This window comes from Vombatus ursinus, unplaced genomic scaffold, assembly GCF_900497805.2.
Source record: "Vombatus ursinus unplaced genomic scaffold, bare-nosed wombat genome assembly UNPS02014864.1, whole genome shotgun sequence".
Classification (NCBI taxonomy): Eukaryota; Metazoa; Chordata; class Mammalia; order Diprotodontia; family Vombatidae; genus Vombatus; species Vombatus ursinus.
In genome coordinates this window covers 1,123,435-1,143,214 of record NW_020954642.1, presented here as the reverse complement: position 1 = coordinate 1,143,214, position 19,780 = coordinate 1,123,435, and positions in this window count along the sequence as shown.

The following is a 19,780-nucleotide window of genomic DNA, read 5'->3' as shown; positions in this document are numbered from 1 at the left end:
TACTATTACTATTACTATTACTATTACTATTACTATTACTATTACTATTACTCATAAGGATTGAAACCTAAGGATGTAAATATCCCTCATCCAAAGGTAAGTAGTTCATCTAGGAGTCAAAGCCATGTAGTCTGATTCCAGAGAAAGCAACTGCCTCCATTTATGGGAATACAGGGAGATTAGAACATCAAATATCAGAACTGAAAGATTCCTTTGAGTTTATCTAATTCATTTAGTTGTAGAAACAGATTTAGAAAGGGAAAATGATTATCTATCTATTCATCTATCTGTTTGTCTACCTACCTACCTGTTTATCTAGGATTTTTTTCCCATGTGAGAATTTTCTACACCATAGCAAAATTCAAACTGACTACAATTTATAATCTTGGAAACCTGTATGATTCTCAGACAGGTTAAATTACTTTTCTATCCACACATTGCAAATAAATATCTGAGGTAGGATCTGTTTTCACTTCTTCCTGACTCCAACTCTGAAATTCTATCCTCCAATGTATCAGATGAGCAGGACTTGAATTCAGGTCTTCCTGCCTCCAAGACTGATCCTCTATCCTCTATGACACATGCATTAAATTTAATGTAATAATTTCAACCATTATTATTATTAAAGATACTAACTGAAATTGACATTGGCATAGATGTATGCATACTACTTTAATTTTATAAAGCAGTTAATAATAACAACAAAAAACTCTTTCCATCCTGACAACAGCTCTTTCAATTAATCAAACCATCAATCAACAAACATTTATTTAGTGTCTATTCTATTTGAGGCACTGTGCTTAGTGCTTAAAATATACAGATGAAAACTAGCTCCAAGAAACATTTGTTTTGTAATGGAGAAAAGAACATATATACCAAAAAGTGAAAACAAGTAGCATATACAAGATAAATACCAAGTAATTTCAGGTTTTTTTTTTCATTTTCTCATAGTTGTGAGAGAAAGAAGATGAAAGAAACAAGAAAGACCACTAATAGAAGGGACCATTTGAGTTGAATTGTGAAGGGAGTTAGGAATTCTAGGAAGCAGAGGAGGTGAGGAAAGAATGTAATATATTCATGGGGGATAATATGTGCCAACACATAGAGATGATAAGTATTGTTATTGTTGTTGAGTTGTTTCAGTCATGTCTGACTTTTTATGACCCATTTGGGGTTTTCTTGGCAAAGATACTCAAGTGGTGTGTGATTTCCTTCTCCAGCTCATTTTACAGATGAGGAACCTGAAACAAACAGAGTAAAGTGACTTGCCCAGTATCACACAGCTGGTTAAGTGTCTGAGGCCAGATTTGAACTCAGGGTGAGTGGTCTTCCTGATTTCAAGCCCAATGCTCTATACACTGTACCACCTAGATACCCTGACAGCTAATGTGAGAAATAACAAATAGATAAATTGACTGTACAGTGGATGAAGGCTATTGATATCTAATAAGTCTGGAAAACATATTTGAGCCAGACTATGAAGAAACTTAAATGCCAAACACAGAGTTTGAATTGTCCTGGAGTCGGTGACAACATGTGAGCAGTACAGTGATGTGGTCAGACCTATACTTTGGCAATATCACGCAGATAGCTATGTGAGTGATAGACAGGGAAAGGATTTGACATAGGAAGACTTAGTGAGATGTGATAAAGACTTGGAATTCTGTATATACAGTGTGAGTCAAGAGAATATATCTGAGAGATGCTGTTGAAGTACAATCAATAAGATATGACAATGGGATGGGCTGAGAAAGAGTAAAGAGCTTAATACAACTTGAGGGATGAAAATCTGGATAACTAAAAGAATTGTGTTGCCTTTGGGGAACAAAATAAAGATGATGATTTGAAGGCAGAAGGGTAGGTTTGGGGTAAAATAATATATTCTGTTTTTTTTTAACATATTGAATTTTAGCAACTACAGAATAACCAATGGGAAATGTCCAATAATTAATTGGTGATGAGGGACTAGACCAGGGCAGGAAATATTGATCCAGGAGTCATTTACATTGAGATGATAATTGAACCCATGGGAGCTGATGAGACATCCAAGAAGAAGGGAAGAGAAGAGAAAAGAAGAGAAGAGGAAAATGCTTTTTTATTTGTAATTGTCTCTTGAAAAGTGAATTCCAAGAACCCTCAAATGTTCAAAGAGAGGACAAGTCAAAATTAAAGAAGAGAGAAAAATTGCCTTAGGTAGTTCCATGATTTGGGGGCAGGACATTTGAAGTTTGAAAGGCAACTAAAATAGTCCTAATTGGTAGGAAGAAACCCCAAAGCAAGTAATGTCACAAAAACAAAACAAAACAAAAAAAACAAAGAGAAGAAGAGTATATATCAAAGAGGAGAGGGAAATGCTACAGCTTTTGTCTAAAGTAATTGATCCAAAAAAGTCACTGGATTTGCCATTCGTGGGATCACTGGCAACTTTAGAGAGGGCAGCTTCAGGTAAGCAGATAGGCTGAAAGGAGATCATAAAAAGTGAGTGAGGAATAGGGAGGAAACAAGATTAGGATAATACTTTCTAGGAGGATGATAGCTTGAGGAGATGATAGGGTTAAGTGAAAACTTAGGTGGTTGTCCATTTATTTTGTTTTTAGAGTAGGAGACCCCATAAGCTGCAGAAAAACAACCAGAGTACATAAAGAGAGACTGAAAATGATGGAGGGGGATGATTGCAAAGACCATCTGAAAGAGGAAAAAGGAAAGGATAGGATTAAGGATGAAATAAAAGGTGTCCTATTTGTTGAGGATGAGTCAACATTTCCTTCAAGATTGTGGGATTGTAATAAAGGAGCAATAATTAGGGAGTGTAGAACAGGGGTTTTAAGATGGATTATATTTTCTCTTTCTCTTATGAGACAAAAGTCCTCCATAATACAGAAAATGGTTAAGGGATGATGGTTTGGTAGGCTTGAATAGAGAAGAAAATATTTGGAACAGCCACTGCAGGAAAAGTGATAGAAAGTGGAAGGATTAAGAAAAATTAAAAAATAATAATAAAATAAAATAAAAAACAACATGATACAGGGAAGGCAAATTTGATTGCCCAGTTTTACAAACAGAGAAGCTGGGTCTCAAGGTGTTTACATGACTTGTCAAAAAAATAGCAGAGACAGTAAGTTATAGGCCTGAGAGTAAGCCCCAAGGGGTGTCGTGCAATCAATAGTAAGCAATATTGAAGTAGTGGTATGATTCAAAACCTGGAAGTTTTTTAAATACCTTGAGCTATTTGGGAGAAAAATGTAAACGACTAATAAATTCCATCAACAATGTGCTTATCTCAACAGGAACACAGGCAGTGTGGCTGCTAAAATATCACAGCGTCAGGGTGAGAATGGTGTTTGTCATTACTTACAAAGGCTGTGCCATTCTTCCTAGGTACTTAGTCTGAAATTTGGTTAGCTGCCACTACAGGTTTTGCTTTATTTTTTTCTCCTATTCCGAACATATAAAAATTTATTTGAACATAATAAATTGTTGTTTTTTTCTGTTTTTTTTTTTAATCATGTAATTAGAAGGAAAAAAAAGTAATGACAGGGTTTAAATGAACAATCATGAAATTTATTTTCTATCTTTTCCCAGGGAACATTCATCCAAAAATGAGTATTGACCACTATATTCCAGATGACAGGTGGTAAAACGTAGGGATAGAAAAAAGATGTAGATCTGAAATTAGGGGCCAGGAAATCAAAATTTAGCTCTGCTAAAAACAAACAAACAACAACAACAAAAACCGTTTGTGTGACGTTGGACAAGTTTCTCTGAACTTCAATTTCCTAACCTGTAAAATGATGTTTTCTTGTTATTGGTGATCTCTAAGGCCTCTTTTAGCTATAGATTCTTTGTTCTTTATAATCTATCCCATAGGGAGTACAATGATCTCAAAATTCTATTTCTGCTCATCCAATTCAAGTTTGTATATGTTTTTCTTTAAAATTGGCCCTACTACTTCCTGTACTCTGTGTGTGACCTTGGGCAATGACTCACTTTCAAAAGGGTCTCCTATAGGTTGGGCACAAATAGTCCATATGAACATTTGGAGTGGAAATGTCTCTACATGTGCACATCTCATGTTTCTTTTAAGACACTGCAATTCTTCTTTGATCATAGAGCACATGATGGGTGGTCCTGTACCAGTGTTTCCCATGTTTTATAATCAGTTCCAAAGTTCTTTAGTGAAGCCTTGAGACATGTCCTTGTATCAAGTCTCCTGACCTCCACATGAGCACTTGCCTTGTGTGAGTTCTCTGCCTTTTAGGCAAACATATGTTTGATATTTGAACAACATAGCCAGCCCATCAGAGTTGTGGTCTCTGCAGAAGAGTTTGAATGCTTGACAGTTCAGGTGGAGAAAGAACCCCAGTGCCTGGTACCTTATCTTGCCAGGTGATCTTCAGAATTTTCCTAAGACAATTCAAATGGAAGCAATTCAGTTTCTTGGCACAGTGCTTTCATACTGTCTAGGTTTCATGGGCATACAACAATGAGGTTAGCACAACCACTCTCAATACTTGCAGTTAGGTAGGCAGCCTGTTACCTCTTCTGTCCCACACTTTCCTTCAGAGCCTCCCAAACGCTGAGCTAGCTCTGGCAATGAACATCAACTTCATCATCTCTGTGGATATCCCTGCTAAGGTAAGTGAACTTTTCCACAGTATTCAAAATTACTCGATTTGCTATAACCAATGGTTCCACCTATGGATGGTGTGGTGCTGACTTGTGAAGAACCTCTGTTTTCTTGATTTTAATTTTTAGGCCAAAATTAGCACATGCAACAGAGAATTGATCCATACTCTGTTGCATCTCAGCCACTAAGGCTATGTTGAATGTGTAATCTCTGCAAACAAAAAATCACGCACCAACTCTCTCTGTGTGTTGTTCTTGGCCTATAGTTTTGTTTTTTTTTCCAAGTTAAATAGTTTACCATTAGTGTGGTCGCTAACCTTGACGCCATTTTTGTTCTTGTTGAAGGCATCTGACAACATTGCTGAAAACATCATGATAGCAAGCATGGGAGCAAACACACAGTCCTGTTTCACTCCATTGGTGACCGGGGAAGTGCAAGAGCATCCATAAGTGTGCACACATATTCCATGTACCAATGTTAAATGGAAACATCTTCATAAAAGTTTTGTAAGCATTTTGTTTTCACCACAAGATAGGATCCCCAATTGCTGGATCCCTACCTGCCTTAGTAAGCAGGCCATGGTTAGGTTAGGTGAAGCAGACAATTTTAGGGGATCTTTTTTAGCCCCTTTGCCATGCCAGGAGGTTAGCAGTGTGGTCCTAAACAAAGGCTTCTCAGACACCCAGAGGGCTTTTGAATCTTCCTACTGCTTCAGCCCAGTGAAAATATGACCCTATGGACTTGGCCACCTATCGCAGGTTCCCAGGTGTGGTTCCCAGTGTAATCACACCTGCTGCTTCATGACTTGCCCATCACTATAGGACTTTGAGATAGGCAAAAATGATAAAATGGTAGAGGTAATATCATTTGACTTACACATAAGTGGGATTAAAGTGAGGCAGAGTTGTGCAAAGTCCTCAGTCTCACTCTCTCTTCCAGAATCATCAAACTCAGTGGCAAGTCAAAAGCCAAGACAACTAGCAATGGCACTGGATGTAGTAGAAGACTTTGGTGTCTTAGATGTTTAACAAAGCTCTATGTGTTTCTGCTGTCTTCATGGCCACTGGAACAAATTGTTCTCATCCGCCTATTCCTTCCAGGTGAAATCTTCACATGCTTTGAGTAGACACTTCCTCCAACTCATTGATGGGTTTGAGGCATCTCTCTTACTCTCAATCTGGTTTAACCCATTTGCAAAAATCATTTACTGGGATGTGGCCACTGCACATGCTACAGTTTCTTGGAGCCACTGGTAAGACTCGGTTGAAAAAGTGGATGCCAAAGGTGAAAAGTACCTGAAAAGTACTTGGCAAACCCTCACAACAGAGGTATTAGTCTTCCCTGAACATCTGTATGTCCCCATATGTGCAGAAAGACTGTTGTAATAGTGCAAATGAGAGGTGATAAGGACACTCAGTTCATGTAAATCTTTCCAGGTTTTTCTAACAGCACCTATCTCTCAAGTGTTGTTGTAAGGATCAAATGAAATAATAATTATAAAGTGCTTAGCATAGTGATTAGAACTTAGATTGTCCTATACAAATATTATCTATTATTATTATTATTTTATTATTATTATCTCACAGGGTTGTTACAAGAATCAAATGAAATAATATTTACGAAAACATTTAGCAGTGTCTGACACATAGTAAATGAGTTATAACTGTTTATTTCCTCCCTCTCTTCTTCCTTTCTTCCCTGTAGCTATAAATTGTTTTGTGTTTTAAGTATCAAGCTATAATAGTAATTATAAGTTACTACTGTTTGTTTGTGTGTACTTGTTGGTCTTTTGTGTGTTAAGCATTTTTTTGGTGTAGAGAAAGTAAATAGCTGTCCTATACCTGCTCTAAAAAGGACATCTCATATAAGAACCAGAGTTCTAGAGAAAAAGAATCTGACTCCTCTATTTAAAAGTCAAGCTACTGGGGCAGCTAGGTGGTGCAGTGGATAGAGCACCAACCCTGGATTCAGGAGGACCTGAGCTCAAATCTGGACTCAGACACATAACATTTACTAGCTGTGTGACCCTGGGCAAGTCACTTAACCCCCAATGCCTAGGCAAAAAAAAAAAAAAAAAAGTCAAGCTACCTTAGGCCTGAATTCAGTCTATGCACATGGATTCAGAGCCAGATGTCTATAGTGAGAGAGGGCAAGGACCACAGCCTTCTTAGGCTGAGCACGGATCTATTTGTTGTTATTATTAAGATTATACAACAATAGATTTAAAGCAGATAGGGTTCTTAGAAGTTATCTACGTTATTGTCCCCATTTTACAGATAAGGAAAAGAACCCTTGGGAAATGAAGGGACTGGTCTCAAATCAAGAAGCTTCTAAAGGGTGTAGCTAGGGCATGAACTTGAATCCTAATCTATAGAACTTCAGAGTATGTTTAAGATCATTTAAGACACTTGCTCTCATGCCTCTTTACAGATAAAGAAATAGAATATAGAGTAGAATGTAAGCACCATGAAGGCAGATAATTTATAGTTATGCCTGGTGCATAGTAGATGTTTAATAGATGCTCATTGAATCAATGGAATTGAACAAAGGTACAGAAAACAATTGACTTATCCAAGTCCACACAGCTAATAAAGAGCAAAGCTGAGATTTAAATCCAAGCCTTTGATGCCACATTTTTTTTCACTCCTTTTCAACTCTGTAATGTTTTCAAATTCAGTTAGTTAATCAATAATCATTTATTAAGTGGTTACTATATATCAGGTGGTTCAGTGGATAGGGTACTGGGTCTGAAGTCAGGAAAACCTGAGTTCAAATCTGGCCTCAGACCCTTACTAGCTGTTTGACCCTGGGCAAGTCATTTAACTTCTCTTTGCTTAATCCTCCAGAGAAGGGAAATGACATACCACTCTGGTATCTTTGCCAAGAAAAACCCTTTGTATAAAGAATCAGACACGACTAAATGGCCGAACAACATATATCAAGTACCATGCTAAGCACTGGGCATATAAAGAAAGGTAAATACACAGTCCTTACCTTCAAAGCAGTCATCATAATGGGGAAAACAATGTGCAAAACAGTATGTATAATATATAGCAAAAATGGGAAGTAATCTTGGTGGGAAGGCGCTAGCAATAGGGAAAAGAAAAGGAAAACAGGAAACCTAAGTGGACTATTCTGAGGAAAGATAAGATGTCCGTAAAAGTGAACATTCATTTTGACCTAAAATTGTTATGACTGACAATTTTTAGTTCTCGTAGAAAGAGAGATGAACTTGTATGAAACTATAAGGCTCTTTCGTATCAGTCTCATGGAAGAGAGAGCTATTAATTTTGTCTTATTTGCACTGGAAGTATGGGATTTCCTTGGTAACTGTGTAAGAATTCTACCTGGAAACAAAAATGTTATTAAAAAATAAACATACCAAAAAATAAAAACTTCACTTGCTATTTACCATTTGTTATCATCTCAAACTTGTGCCCTTGTTATTATGCCAAAAATCATTGACAGAGCACAGGGAAGAGATACAAGGAAAGCTGCCTAATCAAGTCTCTCCTATACCATCCCAAACTGGTACAATCAAGAAGGCTGAGCCATCCCACCATCTAAGAAGAGCATGGTCAAGTTGACAAGCATTTGTTAAGCACTCACTATGCACAAAATGGAGGGCACCTAGGTAGCACAGTAGATAGTGTGCCATGCCTAGAATCAGGAAGACTTCATCTCCCTGAGTTCAAATCTGGCCTCAGAGACTTACTAGCTGTGTGAAGTAGCTTAACGCTATTTACCTCAGTTTCTCATCTGTAAAATGAGCTGGGGAAGGAACTGCTCCAGTATCTTTGCCAAAGAGAAGACTTTTGAGAGTCCCTTGGATATCAAGGAGATCAAATTCATCAATACTTAAAAGAAAATAATTCTGACTATTAACCGGAAGGTCAAATACTGGAGTTGAAGCTTAAATATTTCTGCCATATAATGAGGACATGACTCATTATAAAAGACCCTAAGGTCAGGAAAAATCGAGGGCAGAAGGAGAAGGGGATGTTAGAGGATGAGATGGATAGATAGTGTCATGGAAATAATGAACGTGAGTTTGGACAGACTTTGGGAGTTAGTGGAAGATAGAAGGGCCTGATATGCTATGGTCCATGGGGCCACGAAGAATCAGGCATGACTGAACAACTGAACAATCACAACAAAATGTGCTAAGTCTTGTGTGAGTACTGGGGAAACAAATACAGGCAAAGTGAAAAAGATTCCTGCCCTCAATGAGATTTCATTCTCATGGGGAAAACAATACTATCCTTTCTCTGTACAGATACACTTTAAGGACTGCCAAGGATCCCTTGATCCTTTGGGCCATGTGGCTAGCTCTGATAGATCCTACACCCCGAAAGAAAGGAGTCATTTTGGGCAGCTTTGGCTGATCTTATTTCAGTTCTTTGAGTCAGCTATCAAAAAATTGAGAGAAATGATTTGGGAGGTAGTGGGTTCCCTCCAGGCCTTCAAGTAAAAGATGAGTACTAATCAAATTGGTTGTTGGGGGCAGTGCTTATCCATATATGAGCTAGAATAGATGGCCTCTGAGACTCCCTCCAATAGAGTATGATTTTAATTCAAGAGATTCATAATCTCATCAGTGTGGTATGGATTGTCATGAGGATTAAATGATAATATACGAAGTGCTTTGTAAAACCACAAGCACTGTATAAATAATGTTATAATTAATATCGTTATCATCACTAAAATTCATAAACCATGCATATTTTCCTATCCAGTGCAATTCTTACCTATATCTTCCCAAAAATCCTTCATAGAGAATTTTACAAATGCACTAGAGATCTCCATCTAGCTCTTCTCTTTTATTTCTCACTTATGATAAATGTCCAGCCTTTCCTGGTTATACATGTCCACCATGAGATCTTTTACATTTCTATCACACAAATCATCATTGGTCACACTTTCCAGACTACTTATATCCACCCTACATCTTTCTTTTGCCTTTGAGTTGCCTGCAATTTTGATTCTTCTGAGATCATAGTGTTCCATGATTGAAAGTCATAAAGCATTACCAGGAGAATATTGGCTTTAAAGTAATAGGTTTCTGCAGCATTAAGCCACTTGGGATCATTGAAAGCACTGCACGTTTTCCCAAGTTCTGGTTAAACATTTCATCCCCAAATCAATGAGGTTGCATGATAGAATGCAAAGAGCCCTGTGATACACAACTTAAATTTTAAAAGTAAGATATTTTAAATCTATGTATGTATATACTACATACTGAATATTTATTAAATATTATATATTTATTATGTGAATAACATAAATATATAACATTATATATTTGTTAAATATATGTGTATATATATGGAAGGAGATACATTCTACAACTGTTGCTGGTGGGAGAACTTCAGTTAAATAAAACCAAAAATATAAATTTTTTTTTACAGAAACAAAATCAATGTAACAAAAAGTAGAGTAGAAGCAGTTAACTTAGAAAAATATCTTTGCAGAAAATATAGCCAAAAATTATAACTAAGATATATGTATAATATATTACTTACATATAAAAGCAAGAATCATTTCCCAATACAAAAGTAGTCAAAGAATTTAAACAAGCAGTTTTCAAGGCATGAAATGACAGGTATTAACAACCAAATGAAAGAAGACTCCCAAACACTAATAAAAGAAAAAAATGCAAATTATAACAATTCTGAGTCTTCATCTCAGTGTCATCAGAGTGACAAAGATGAAAATGGTAAATATTAGAGGGGCTATAAGAATTACAGGCAAAAAAAAAAAACCAAAACATGCTGTTTATGACCCTCTCAATTTATCCAACCACTATGGAAACAATTTGGAGTAAAAAAAGTCATTAAACTGCATACATTCTTTGACCCAGAGGCATAAATAACTACTAAGCATATATTCCAAATAAGTTAATGACAAAAGGAAAGATACCATACTTATATAAATCTTTATAGTAGCACTTGTTGTAGTAACAAAGAACTGGGAGGAAAGAGTGCCTGTTGATCAGGAATGACTTAACAAATTGTGATATAAGTGTAATGTAATATTATTGTGGTGAGAGTGATACCTAATCAATTGAGTCACCAAACTGATTGATGAAATTAAAGGCTCCAGACAGTGAGGAGCTACATTGGAATTTGTAAGCGGGAATCAGACTTTGAATGGTCATTTGAACATTCGAGGGAACTGCTTAGAACTGGCAGAAAATGGACTTTCTTTTAGACATTGTTTGTCTTGGTGTCTTTTCCCTGCCCACTTATTTACAGAGTGGAGAGGCTGATGACTTAAAAATCAATGAATGAATGAATAAATATTCATTAAGCTCCCCTGTGCTGGGCTCTGTGCTGAGCACTGAGGATACCAAAAGAGGAGCTTACAATCTAGTGGAGGGAGACAACATGCAAACAAATATATGCAAAGAAAGCTATGTAGAGGACAATAGGAAATAATTAAGAGAGGGAAAGCACTGGAATTAAGAAGGGTTGAGGAAGCATTCTCTAAAAGCCAGGATTTTAGTTGAAACTTAAAGGAAGGCAAAGAGGTCAATGTTTAGGGAAGAGGAAGGAGAACATTCTAGGAAGGGAGACAGCCTGAAAAAAAAATACCTGGAACCAAGAGATTGAGTGTCTTCTTCATGGAATAGTCAGGAGGTCATTGCATTGAAGAGTACAGAGTGGGAAGTAAGGTGTAAGAAGATTGGAAAGATAGAAGGGGACTAGGTTATGAAAGGCTTTGAATGCCAGACAGAGAATCTATATCAGATCTTGGAAGCAATAGGAAACCAATAGATCTTAGTGAGTGGAGGCTGGAGTGTGTGTGACATGATCAGACTTGTGCTTCAAAAAAATAACTTTAGAGACTGGTATGGGAGGATAGATTGGGGTGGGGAGAGACTTGAGGAAGGAAGACCCACCAATAGGTGATTTATATGAGATGATGAGGGCCTGCACCAGGATGTTGGCAGTGTCAGGGCAGAGAATGACAGGCAACTATGGTAGATTGCCTTTTTGAGCAATTTAGCTACAAAGGGCAGAGGAGATATAAGATGATAATGGGTATGGAAGGATCAAGTGAAGTTCTCTGTTTTTGTTTTATTTATTTATTTTTTTAGGATAGGGGATGCATAGGTATGTTTATTGGCAATCAGAAATGAACCAATAGATAGAGATTGAATATAAGTGAAAGAATATGAATGATGAAGGGATAACTATTTATGGAGACTGAATAGAATGTGATCTCTTGAATAAGTAGAGAAGTTAGCCTTGGTAAAGACTAAGACCACTTTATCATGTGAAATAGAGGTGAAGAAGGAGAAAAAAGGAGAAAACAACTGAGTGATACTAGATGACAAAGAAAGGCGAAGAAGAAGAACATAGAAAATGATCTTATTTTTTTCTGTAAAATATGAGGCAAGGTTCTCAGCTGAGAGAGTGGAGAGAAGGGGAATCATGGGAAGAATGAGGAGGCATAAAAAGACTTGAAAGAGCTACTGTGAAGAGTGGAATAAGGGAAGTAGGGTAGGCTGTCTAGCTGTAGTAAAGGCCCAAATGAACTTATGTAACATAAATTTGTAATGCACCCAGTCAGAACGATTGAATATTTTTTTCCATCTTTGCTCAACAAGGTTCAGTGCATAGTAACAAAGGTGACAAATGGTGAGAGTGATCCAACCCTGAGGCTGGCCTGGCCTTAATCTGCAATATGATAAGGGGAGCTATGGATTCAAGAGAAGAGGATAATGTATAGTTGAATTGGCTGATCAAGTAATCAAGATGGGGAGAAGAGGAGATAGTGCATAGTGCCAGGAAGATGACTTGGAAGAGAATTGAAGGGTCAAGGGATTGGAGGTCATGGTATAGATGAAAAGTAAGGTTTGTAAGGGAAGGCAGAGGGAAAGGTGAAAAGCCAATAGATTGCGGTTGGACAAGGAGATTTCAGAATTCTTGAATATAGAAATGGTACATCTATGGGTGAAGACAAGATCAAGAGTATTATCATTTCTGTGTGTAACTGAAGTTGGGTAGAGGAATAGTTAATGGGAGATGAATAGATTGAGGAACTGAGTGGTTAGGGTATTTGAGAGAATCAACCAATCAATCTGTAATGAAGTGCCCTAGTATAAGGGTCAGAATTAGGGAGGGATTACTGGCCCTAAATAATAACTCAAAAAGAGAACTATGGGAGAGAGAGAGAGACAGAGAGAGAGAGAGACAGAGAGAGAGACAGAGAAACAGAGACAGAGAGAGAGACAGAGAGAGAGACAGAGAGAGAGACAGAGAGAGAGACAGAGAGAGAGAGAGAGAGAGAGAGAGAACCAAGATTTTGAGATTGTTCTTATTTCCTTAGGATTCACTTGAACCTCTTGGCAGAGTAAAGCAAAAGAGGAAGAAGTTTCATTCTCTTTCCCCCAGATGTCCTTCCTACATCAACAATGCAATCTTGAAGTTGAAACATATGGCAATAGGAAATATATAGCCATCCAAGGAGATGGCTTATTGATCCCCAAACTTCTGCAATGATTGGAAGAGAGTTTGACTCCTGGAATGTAGGTGCTGACAAGACTCTTAGGGGAAAACAAAATAAACAAGTGAGGGAGGCTTCCCACTGATCCTAGTATAAGAGTTCCAGTTCTCTCAGAAGAAGGCTAACACATGAATACTTCAGCTGAGTTATTAGCTGGAAGAAGTGGAGACCACAAAAACAATGCATTCAGCCAAGATGCCTTGCCTATTTAGGAGCAATATGGGGACATTGTGAAAGGATACCATGAGCTCTGTGGCACTGAAGGTTAAAGTGTCCCTGTTAGTACTTGTGTGCCTTGACCTCATGCAGGGGAAGGTTCACTTCTTACTGTTTGTTCCTCACTCACATGTGTCCCCTACTGTGTGTATCTCTACTTGTGAGCTCTATATATCCAGTTGCCCCACTGATTCTGGGTGTTTTTGTGGGAGAGTAAGCCATGGGTTTGTGGGGGAGATATTAGGTTTCTTACTAGACTGTTTCAATAAATGTCTTTGCTTTGAGTTAATTTCATCTGGTAGCATACTAATAAAATTAAATTTCTTTGGTCAGGGTTCACGAGCAACAGATTTCGTACCTGGGATAGTCATCCTCTTCACAACCTATATTATAAGTGTAATTGGAGGGGGAGAGGTGCATTTGTTGAGAGAAATGATGAATGTGAGGAAATCAGAGAAACTTGAAAAGACATATAAATTAATGCAGCATGAAGTAAGCAGTATTAGAACAAATTACATGACACCTACTGTAATGTAAAGGAAAGAAAAAAAAATCCTGAGCAACTTCAAACTCCTGATTAATTCAGTGGTCAGTCAAGATTTTAGAAAGCTGGTGGTGAAGTATGCCTACTGTCACTTTGACTATCATTGTGGAATGAGGCACATATTTTCTGACTTGGCCAATGTGATTTCTTTTGCTTGACCACATTTATATGTTACAATGGAGAGATCTAGGAGAAGGATTTGGATGAGGTAGGGATGTGGTGATAGTCATTGTGAAGTGATGGTGATAAAAGAAAATGTCAATAAAACATTTAAGAAGGGAAAAAAAAGAGCTCTGAGGTGGGAGTCAGGAAAACTTGGTTTCTTAAAAAAATCTAACAAAAATGCAGTAGACTTTTAGAATAGATTTTCCTTCAAAGAAATTTCCTTATGGCTGTTGGTTATTCCCATTTTTCTATCATAAATGTACTATTGCTAGCATTGGGAGGCCATGTGATATACTTGAATAAGCATTGGGTTCTAGCCCTACCTCTATGACCTGTTTTGACCTTTAGGATGTCATTTATCTCTCTGATGTTTAGTTTTATTATCTGTATAAGAAGTTTGTTGAGTTGGATGAACTATGTGGTTCTCTCCAACTTTTTTTTGGGGGGGGGCCATTGGGGTTGAGTGACTTGCCCAGGGTCACACAGCTAATAAGTGTCTGAGGCCAGATTTGAACTCAGGTCCTCCTGACTTCACGGCTGGTGCTCTATCCACTGCGCCACCTAGCTACCTCCTCTCCAACTTTTAATCCAAATATTCAACCTCATACTTGGATAAATACAGCACCTCTGTCTGGTCTCACTGATTTCTGTTTCTCAAACTTCTTATATGCCTCTCACACACCTGCCATTTTTTTTCCAGCAGCAATGGGGAGTTATTAAAGTATTTGAAGAGGGGAATGACATGTTTATATACATGCATTAGCAATATTTAAAGATAGAACTCCTGAACCATTTGAGCTCCTTCCATATAAACCTGGAGAACTACTTCTTGTGATTTCTGAGAACCACAATATATTTTGGGACCTTTCCTCAGGATATTACTTATTTCTGGATTTTGATTACCTTCAATAACAAGACAAAAGCCAGAATAAACCCCTCAAAATTGTAACATATGGATTACACTTGGGGGCTTGTCCAGTATCATTGTTTCTTTCTATTTTGGATCTGACTTTCTGCTTTATCAGTGATTGTTTAAGCACATTATTGTAAACATGAAGATAAGCAACAAATCCAAATCATGGTAGAGTTTAGGATTAGTGATCATCTTGGCTGTCCATTTGTGGGAGTTCTGAATGCTCACAATGGACTGTATAGTTGGGGAATGCAAATGGGCTGTGGTCAGGACTTTGCACACTGCTGTGGGCTATTCTGGGAGCAATGTCCAGAGAACAGAATGATGCCATAGCTGCATCAAATGAAATTTCTGATCATAGGGAGTATATCTAGATCCTCAGAATTAATGGGAACAAAGCCTCCTGATTTAATTTTCAGGGATAATAACATTTTTAACTTGGGGATAGTGGTAAAATTTAGTAGGTATACATAGAATTAGCCCAAGCACATTTGTCCCAAAATCAAGTATGGCTTCTTATGGAGGATATTACATTTTTTGCTGCTATTAATGTTGACTAAGTTTTGGCATTGATGATATCTTCAAGTAAAAGTATGAAGTTAAAGCTTTATCTTGTTTCCCCTCATGGGTTTTATGTTGAAGATGTCAGTGTCTCACTTATTACCATAGGAAAAAACCCTTGGACTTGGCTGTTAAAAGGGAAAGCAGATATATAGGACCATAAAGAATGAGAAGCAGAACTAGAAAGTTGGACAAAGAAACTACCTGAAAACACATACATGTACACCACACACACACACACACACACACACACACTCCTTTAAAAGAAGAAGTATGGGCAGGTAAAAATGCCCCTCCAGGGAATCAATCAATAAACCTTTAATAAGCACCTATTATGTGCCAGGTACCTAAGTGCTAGGGATACAAAAAAAGGGGTGAAAGATAGTCTCTGCTCTCAAGAAATTTACAATCTATTGGAACCATGAATTCCAGGGAACCATGAATAGGGGAAGAATTCTCTAACTGGGTCAAGCCTTCAGGAACCAGTGGAGTACATCCTAGAATCAGTAAAGGAACCAAAGAGAACAGTTTGTGGACCAAGGAGAAGTCAGGCTAACATTTGAAACACAGCCTATTACAGTAGAAAGCATACTAACTGTAGGTTAAAACTGTAACTAACTGTAGGTTAAAAGAAATCAGGTTCCAATCCTGCCTACATCAGGACCTGAGTGACCCTTGGAAGAGCACCTAAACTTCTTGAGTATGTTTCCTCATCTTTGAAAGGAAGGGAGAGGTTAGGCAAGTTGGGATCTGAAATATCTTCTAAATATGAGTCTGTGATCTTGTGTGAAGGTCAAAAGAATTCACAGATATGGAATCTTTTTTTTATGAAATACAAAGGACTATGGAAAGGTAAAGTGATAATAATCAGTTCTGAATAAAAGATTGGAGCAATTAAACTCTTTTGCTAATGGTTCTAGTTTAGCTTACCATGCCACCAAGACAATGATGATGTTGTTAAAAACAACAGCAACAGTGATCACTAATAATAATAATAATGATAATAATAACAATAGCATTAATATAGGACTTTAAGGTTTACAAGACACTTCATATACATTATCTTATTTGATCCTCACAACAATTCTAGGAGGTAGTTGCTAATTTTATCCCCATTTTATGGATAAGGAAAGTGAGGCTAAGAGGTTAAAATTACTTGTTCAGGGTCACATTGCTAGTAAGTGCCTGAGGTAGGGTTTGAACTCAGGTCTCCCTCACTCCAAGTCCATTGTTCTATAAAAGAATCACAGAAGGTTAACACTGGAAACTACCTTAATATGTAATGTTCAAGTATATACATTTTTTGGGGGGGGCGGGGAATTACCTCTGGCCATGTGGCCATCATGATTCAGTTCAGGAAATATCTGAGTGGGTCCTCTTGACAGTGTTGTTTTTATTCCATTTAGCTGATAATTGGATATGTGGCTGGCTGCTATTTGTTGCTGTCCAGTTATTTCAGTTGTATCTGACTCTTCATTACCCTGTTTGGGATTTTCTCAGGAAAGATACTGGACTGGTTTGCCATTGCCTTCTCTAGCTCATTTTACAGATGAGGAAATTGAGGCAAACAGGGTTCAGTGACTTGCCCAGGGTCATAGAGCTAGTAAGTATCTGAGGCCAAATTTCAAATCATGTGTCAATGAAAGGAAAATATATAAATAAAATAAAAATATATAAAAATATAAAATACATAAAATGAAAGGAACTTAATGTACAGAAGCTAAGCGAGAAGAAGAAACTTATACAAGGTAACAAAGTATTTGCTGAGAATTGAGTCTGTCCCTTTTTGGAAAACATTTAAGTTTCTTATTCTTTATATTGATAAAAAGCATGGCACAGTACATACAGAACTAGATTCAAGGCTAGAAAGAATCTGAATTTGAGTCCTGCCTCTAATAGATTCGAACTGAGTGACCCTGGTCAGGTCTCTTAACTTCTGAGTGTGAAAGTTAGGAATCTCAGTTGCAGAGAGGTCTCCAGTTTCATTGAGACAGTTCTCCCTACCTGAGAGTTCCCTATACCAATGAAATCACATTTTCAGTGCCTATCCATGTTTTTACTACTGCTCCCTTTCTCTCCTTTTCCAGTTCAGTTTTCTGCTCTGCACTTGTGATAACAAGTTCCATATCTGCTAGTAATACAAGTCAGCTATAAAAGTGGACCCGAGACTGCCTCCAGCTTGAAGTGGTTGATTGATGATTCACCTCCTAAGTAAGCAGAAGCTACTAATAAAAATGACCTTAATGGGTGATTTGTGTACTTCTTGCAATAGAGTTTCACATTAGGCAGCATGGCAGGTTAGAGGGGTTGGTGGCGTGATCATTATTTTTTGCCATTCAGCTTTTGGATTTTGCTCTGCCACGCTCCTTCTCATTTAGAAAGCCTACACAGCACAGTGAAAACATGCTGAAGTGGGATTCAGTAGTCCCTTGTTTTAGTCTTGGCTCTAAAGTGTGCTAGAAAGCTTTAACATGAACAAGTCTCCAACTCTATGAGCCTCAGTTTCTTCATCTGTAAAATGGAGATGATCGTATCTGCACTACCTCTCTCACATCGTTGAGTGCTGAACTCATTGGGGACTGAATTGAATCAGAGTCCACTCTTAAAGGTCAACATTTAATTATCATCATTTGACTTCAGTGAGACTCATTTCCCTACTAAGAAGAGTTAGTCCATCAACCAATAAAATTAATTAATTAAGTGCCTACTATGTGACAGATACTATATAAATTCTGGTTTAGTTCTCCTTGTAGTGCCCACCTCATAAGTAGTACAGCTTAGTGGATAGAGAGTTGGTACTGGAATCAAATTCCATTTCTGATGTACAGAGTTGAAGCTTCTAAAACTTGTAACTTCACTAAGACTTGAGACACCCTGTGTACTGGTTCTGTGACCTCAGGGTATTCTAGGCACCTCTAAGACTATAAATTGCAGAGAAGGTACTAACCTGCATTGGTAGATAGGCTTTTTTCAACTGGAGTCCCCTCTAATAATGAAATCACAAGTCTTCTACCCATCCTACCTAGTTCACAAGGTTGTATGTTTGACTATTATCAGCCAATCTAATGTAGCCACATGAGCATTGGACTTAGGAGTCAGAAGACCTAGGTTTGGATGTCAGTATTTGTATTTACTGTCTTAGTGACTTTGGGTAAGTCACTTAGCCTCTGCAGGCTCAGTTTCTGCTTCTACAAAAATTAAAGGATTGGACCAGAAGGCTGGTGAAGCCTCTTTTGGTTCTAAACTATGAACAGTTAGGTGGTCTAGTAGATAGAACACTGGGCCTGGAGTCAGGAGGGCTGTAGCTCAATGTCAACCTCAGACATTTTTTTTTAGTTGTGTGACCCTGGTCAAGTCACTTAATCCTGTTTGCTTCAGTTTCCTGATCTGTAAAATGGGGATTATAATATTACCTACCTCCCACAGATGTTGTGTGGATCACATGAGATAATATTTGTAAAATTCTTTGTAAATCTTAAAACACTATTATGAGCTAATTTGCTAAAGGCAAAATAAGATTAAAATAGATAAATCAGGGGCAGCTAGGTGATGCAGTGGATAGACCACTGGCCCTGGATTCAGGAGGACCTGAGTTCAAATCCAGCCTCAGACACATAACACTTACTAGCTGTGTGACGCTGGGCAAGTCACTTAACCCCATTGCCTAGCCAAAAATAAATAAATAAGTAAAGTTAAAAACTAAAAATGAATAAATGACCTAGAGATAAAGAGAGATATTACCAGCTATTATTAATTAGATTACTAATAATCTAGCCACTTAGGCAGCTAGGTGGCTCAGTAGATAGAGCTCTGCCCCTGAAGTCAGAAAGACTCATCTTCAGGAATTCCAATACAGCTTCATACACTTACTAATTGTCCAACCCTGGACAAATCACTTAACCTTATTATCCTCAGTTTCCTTATACATAAAATGAACTGGAGGAGGAAATGGCAAATTGATCTGGTATCTTTGCAGAGAAGATCCCAAATGGGGTCATGAAGAGTTGGACACAACTGAAATGACTGAACAACAATAACTAATAACAGTCACATATTGAATTATCAGCAAAATGGAATAAAAACAAAATTGTCAGAAGGACCCACTCAAATATTCCCTGAACTGAAAGATAATTTTTCCCAAAAAAAAATTTTGATTTCTACCTTTCCAGGGGTGGCTGTGTTATCCAGCAGTCATAGTTTTATACTTGCAAGTTCATTTCTGAACTTATTCCTTTGCTTTTCC